We start from the raw sequence: 6,378 nt of genomic DNA, 5'->3' as shown, positions 1-6,378 counted from the left end.
TATTTCAATGTTTTTTTTACGTCAAACTTATGGGAAATTTAATCAGAATTAAAATGAAAATTCTTTCTGAAGTTCTTGTTCCCGGTGTATATTGTACAAGCTGTTAAAGAAATTCAACATGTTATCTAAAATTATATTGCTATTTTTGCTAATTAATGATTTACCTCCCTTTACTATAGCTGGTACCTTATCAAACATGACAAATAATTATTAGGATGTGAATATTCTTTCTTTAAATTATTTTCCTTATAGGATAAATCCTCCTTTTCAGTTTTTTTGTTTTTATTCTAAGTTGTTTTTGGTGTTTTTTGCAATATTTGATTAATTATTTGAAAAAAACTATATAAAATATAATTAAAAATGCTTAGATATTTATTTTAAAAAGCTGATATTATTATTTAAGAATAAGATTAATGATATGCACAAGATGATATTAGAAATGCCACATTGTAATCTGGAGGAAAAGCATTTTTGTTTATTTATAAAATGTTTCTACCCTATATACTAATGAAGTTAAGTAGATATCAAGTTAATTATATATCTGTATTGTGTAATTAAGGGAAAGACATTAACGATGATTATAATTCATGTAACACATAAGTCCCTGAAATTTCGTAATGGACTGGTCCAGTCTTTGATTTGGAAGAATCTAAATGTGTCTTTAGGGGTGAATTAGGTAAAAACATGAAAAATACAAAACCTTTGGTGATTCCAATACACCTGCACAATGTATGATTATAAACATCAAATTATAATAAGTTTAACGTTACATGTAGTTCACGTTCCTAAGTATGTAAATCACAAAATTACAATTAAGCCTTATAGATGTTATGACATATACAAGCCCCTTGTGCCTATTGTTTACAAGTTTGAACAATGTCTCAAATTTTTGGATGATGTATTTGTTTATTGTCCTACATGTTTCTGTGCTTGCTTAAATTGTATTACTATTTTTCAATAAAATATCAGAAAAAAATTTGCTGTATTTTTATATATATTTAATCATTTTGAAGGACTACAGTTCAATAGTTACATGTAGCTGAGCCTAGTTTCATGAACATTCCTTAACTTTGAGGAATTCTTTAAAGTTCTCCATAGGAAAGCATTACAAAGGTTAAGATAAAATCTTATAAGTAGGTTGAGGAGCCTTCTTTAAAATCTGTAATGCTTTCCTTAGGAATGTGTTGGGAATAGTCAGGAAAATAACCAGTCTGTGCTCATTGCAGAATCGGAAAACAGTGTACCAACGGTCCATAGATAATAGATCATAGTGCAGAAATGATAAACACCTTTTAGAATCACGATTTTCTACATTGAAGACGTATCCAGTAAGTCCAAAGAGGTGCAGTTAGGGAAATCTTTAGACCAACAAATGAGACACTTACGGGAAAAAAACAACAAGAAAAACGGTAAAAAAGAAACGTTACAGAAAGATAGAAAAATGAAGACATAACATTATTTAAAGCACTGTGTGTACATATGTCTTAATCCTAAGATACAAGAAACTTTATCTATTGTCAAATGAACGCAAGTTCGGAAGAGCTTGTTTTTCGATAACAAATAAAGTTTATTAGTTTAAAATCATGTAAGAACGTGCCATGTTTGTTGGTAGAGGAAAGCCAGAGTATCCGGAGAAAAACCACCAACCAGCAGTTGGTACCGTGCAACTGTCCCACATGGGATTTAAACTTGCATCAAAGAGTGCTAACATAGCAACAAGTAAAAATTATCAGAATCATGGACGTCACTTTCAACAGCTTGCCAGAATGTAAAATAATATAGTGTGAATGAAATGAACAAGCAATACTAAAAGAATCTGCTTCTTAATTCATGGATGTGCATCACACAGTCAACAAAACACAACCCTCTAAAGATGACAATGGATAATAAAACTGAAATAAGCTTCGCTAAAACAAAGCTACTTTATAAACCGCAGTAGTTTTGTAGTGTAATAGCGCGTCCCCACTCCCGGGACCAGCGTCGAGGGGACGTCAGTTCCCAAATGTTGTGATCGTATAGTTTTGATTTACAATCCCCACGACACCGTGGTACCTTATTTATATATCCTTTCCTATTTTCAGTCTACCTTGGTGACTTGGAATCTTATCTGGCGGAAAAAGAATGTTAATTGTCTGACAATTATAGACAAATTACTTATAGATAATATTGAAAAGTATCCTAAACTTTTTATCATTTTATATGCCGATGACACTGTTCTACCACAAATATTAAACGGATTTGAACAATATTGCATTATATGGAAATCATAACCTAATGTCAGAAAGATAAAAGTTGTAAAATTCTCAGAACGTAAATTGGCCCAACAACACCAGTTTACGTTACGGGATGTAGAATTATTTTGATAAGAAGGGTATACATATCTAGGTATATTTTTAACATCAATGGTAGCGTTTTCAAAGAAAAGGAAAAAAACTTGAACAAACAATTAAATCCGTGTTTGCTATTTTTAAGAAACTAAGGAATGTATCTCTTCCTGTTGATTTTAAACTGAAAATATTTTTGTCACTTGTAATGCCAATTTTATAATACTCATCAGAAGTATGGGGATTTGAAAATACAGATATCGTAGAAAAATTTATTTGCAATTTCCTCAAGTTAAGAAAGTCTATAAAACAATTCATGGTCTATGGCGAGCTAACAAGATACCCAATTGATATAGAAATAAAATGTAGAATGATTACTTTTTGGCATAACTTCATAACATCAAATAAATTATCAAGTAATATTTATAAATTAATGTATACTTTACATGAAAATGGACCAGACGTTTTTTTTAAATGGCTGTAAGATGTTTAAGATATTTTATCCAGAGCTAGTATAAATCATGTTTGGATATCAACCAACTTGATGTTTTACTCAAGAATAATTACAAAAACTTGTTAAAAGTAGACCAATTGACCAATTTATTCAGAAATGGTATGACTGTATTGACAAGTCTTCTAGAGGACCGACATATTTTATATTTATTTAGGACATTTCGGCATAGAAAAATATGCCTCTTGTCTGTTTCTGCTGCAAAACAATACATGTTAACTGATACTGTGATCCCAGAAACTTGATGAGAATAGCAATTCAGAATGGATATTTTAATTGACATCAAATTAACAAGGAAAAGGTTAAAGATGCTTTAAAATCATTTGGCATATAACATCATAGGAAATATTAGAATGGGCTTCCAAGAGTTCAGTATGTGTTTCTTATTTAACACCTTGGTGTCCAAGGAATCCTCAAAAGTCCAAACTGGAAGGAACACTAGCAAAATTTATTTTTTATTGTCCAAAAAAAAGTGTTGACTTTAGAAATATATTCCTCCAATCATCGAGACCGAGCCATTTAGTACTTTCAGTACTTTGATTATTAGTTTAACATCCTATTAACATCCAGGTTCATGTAAGGTCGTGCCAGGTTTGTTAGTGGAGGAAAGCCGGAGTACCCGGAGAAAAACCACCGATCCGCTCAGTACCTGGCAATTGCCCCACATGGGATTCAAGCTCGCAACCCAAAGGTGGAGGGCTTGTGGTAATATGTCCAGACATCTTAACCACCTGGCCACTTCGCGAAGTAAGCACTTGTAGGAAAGTTCGGTAGACAGAAGCTGGCATAGATCTTGTGACGATGATGATGCTTTCACAGTCAACGTCTATGATAATCAGCTTTGTGTAATTTATAATTAACTGATGCTAACCAGTTTTCCTCTAACATGCAAAGAACGGAGTATTTACAATATACTTGGACCATCCTTGATACTCCATGGATTCCGATCACATACAATGTCTACATCGTACGTAGTAAATTGGAGGCAACAGAACAGAACAGATAATCTTGTCAAAAGAGCCGTATAACGGTCCGTAGCCTCGAAGTTGGGCTTCTCTGAAGTCTTCAAAGAAAATTTGAAGGCCTGTGATTGGTTCAGATTTCTTCCACTGAGCTACACCCAGTTTTACTATGCAATAGTCCAGCGGTGTAGAGATGGTAATTGTAAATCCTGAAGTGGCTATATACATGTATTGGTTTCAAGTCTGGCATGTAAATTATTAGCGATTCGATTTCCAATAAGATAGTAATTTGAATTGAAGGTCTGACAGTGTTTATTGATTTTTTGAACACTGAATTCAAAATACTTTGTCGTAGATCACGTTGGTTCCATAGTTGAATAGTAGCCGGAAAAAAAAAGATGAGATGGAAAGCTGAAGCCGGAAATAAACTAAGAATGGTTATTTGAGTTACGTAGATTATAATCGCAGTTTTCAGAGACTAATAGAGGTAGTAAATTGGTCAAATAATTGGGGGCTAGGTTTTTACTGTTTTTATAAAAAACAGTTGTAATTTTCTCTTCGAGCGACGATTTGCAAGGGTTCTCATCCACTTTCAGTATATAAAGATAATCTACTAGCAAATAAGGGAAAACCTGTTATTATTCTGGTATGCTATAATTGTAGTTTTTCTAATTTATCTGCGTCACTAAGAGCACACTTATCCCAAACTTCGCAAAAGTATTCAAATAATGTCAACAGGTATGATTTGTAAATTTTAATTAGTGTTTTACTACCCAATATATATTTAAGTTTGCGAAGACTCCAATTTGCATAGATTGAAAATTGGCCAATGTGATGGCTCCATATACATTTGAGTCAATAGTAACTCCTAGATACTAATGGTTATCAATAAATTTATTGCTAACGTCATTTAAACTTTAGTTCAATAATATGATCATGTTCAATAGCTGATATTAGTAGAGATTCCGTTTTTAATGGATTAAATTTTGCCAACCATTTGTCAACCCAAGTGGGTTTTTTTCTAAGTCGTTATTAATTTTCGTTTCAATTTCTTTTAATGAAGGTTTAGAATATAATAATGAAGTATCATAAGCAAATAGTTTCGATAGACTTTATGTACAAAATAAATAATAATGGACCCAAAACTGACCCTTGCGGAACAGCCAGTTCTACAATTGTCTCTCCTAGAGACTGGATGTAAAAACCGCTACTTCCTCTACCGGACTTCAAATTCCTTAAAGTTACATGTATGGTCTATAACTTTCGCTCTTTTGGTCATTGTGAAAACTGTTTAAGTGTTATACATATTTTTCTCCGTCTGCCTGAGGTTTAAACTTTCTAATTTTACCACTTTTTATAAAGTTGCAGCACTGGAAGTATCTTTAATTATAAAAGTAAAAAATCTTTTTAACGTGTACACGTGAAAAATAGGCTCGAAAGATGCCGAATCATTCCGAACTCTTCCGAACATCGTTGCGACAATATCGAAGTAAAACGAGAGTTGTGAAACCAAGAGAAAATATCAACAATTTTTCGTAAACAAAATATGTGGTCGACCTCACCAGACTCTATCTACAAAGAAAATAATGCTCGCACATTACAATATTTGATACACACAACATTTTACGGTAATGTGTAAATTGGATGTTTCAAATACTCAATCTGTGGACATATACTAGCATGATTTGCTCATATAGGCTAGAAGGAAAACGTAAACAAACACATGTGTGCTTACGCTAGTTACCTGGCTCACCACGTGCAGGTCGTGTCGAACGTCAGTCACGTGATACGATAAGGAATCCGACAAAACCCGAAGTCACTGAACATGGCGGTGATTGAAGGCGCTTTATTCAAAACCAGGAATATATGATTCCTAGATTTCGGCTCTCTTATAGGCCGACATATGCTTTTGGGGAGCTAAATCATCAAGTTACATGTCAATGTTTAAATATCAAATGTTTAAGTTACATATCGTTACAGCGAAATTAGCAGCAATACAACTTTAAGGTACAACTCGTACTCATCTAGGAGCATATATATCAGCGACTGTATTATCAAGGTGAGTCTTGGTGACGCAGATAATGTCATTTTCAGATGTTATGTTTTCTAGCTGTGATAGTTTATTCCTTAAACTTCAAAAATAGTTGAAGTATTTTTTTGTTGTATAGGGCCTGCGTTTGAATGTGTGCCATTACTAAAATCAGAAGTATTTGTAATATCAATAGAAAACTAGAATTATTAAAGGGACAATTAAGTCTAAGAGTAAATTAATATTTGCAAATGTATCGGAAACAAACAAGTTCTAATAGAAAATAATTTAGTTGGTTTTGCCGTGATATGCCAGTAAAGCCCACAGTTTACAAAGACCGGCTGCTCCCAGCTAAATTCGTAGAATTCTAAAATTATATTTACCTACTTTCAGTTTCAGAATATAGCATGGGGTTTTCATTTGGTTTTGATTCAATGAAAAATTCCTATTATGTGGTATATTTTAATTGAAGCCACAAGGCTATCAAGTTTTGTATGAATATTTACATTTTGCCACAGCGACTCCCATTACTCTAACGATAATCGTGATCTG

Source organism: Argopecten irradians, chromosome 15 (genome assembly GCF_041381155.1).
Source record: "Argopecten irradians isolate NY chromosome 15, Ai_NY, whole genome shotgun sequence".
Lineage (NCBI taxonomy): Eukaryota > Metazoa > Mollusca > Bivalvia > Pectinida > Pectinidae > Argopecten > Argopecten irradians.
This window is presented reverse-complemented; position numbering follows the sequence as displayed.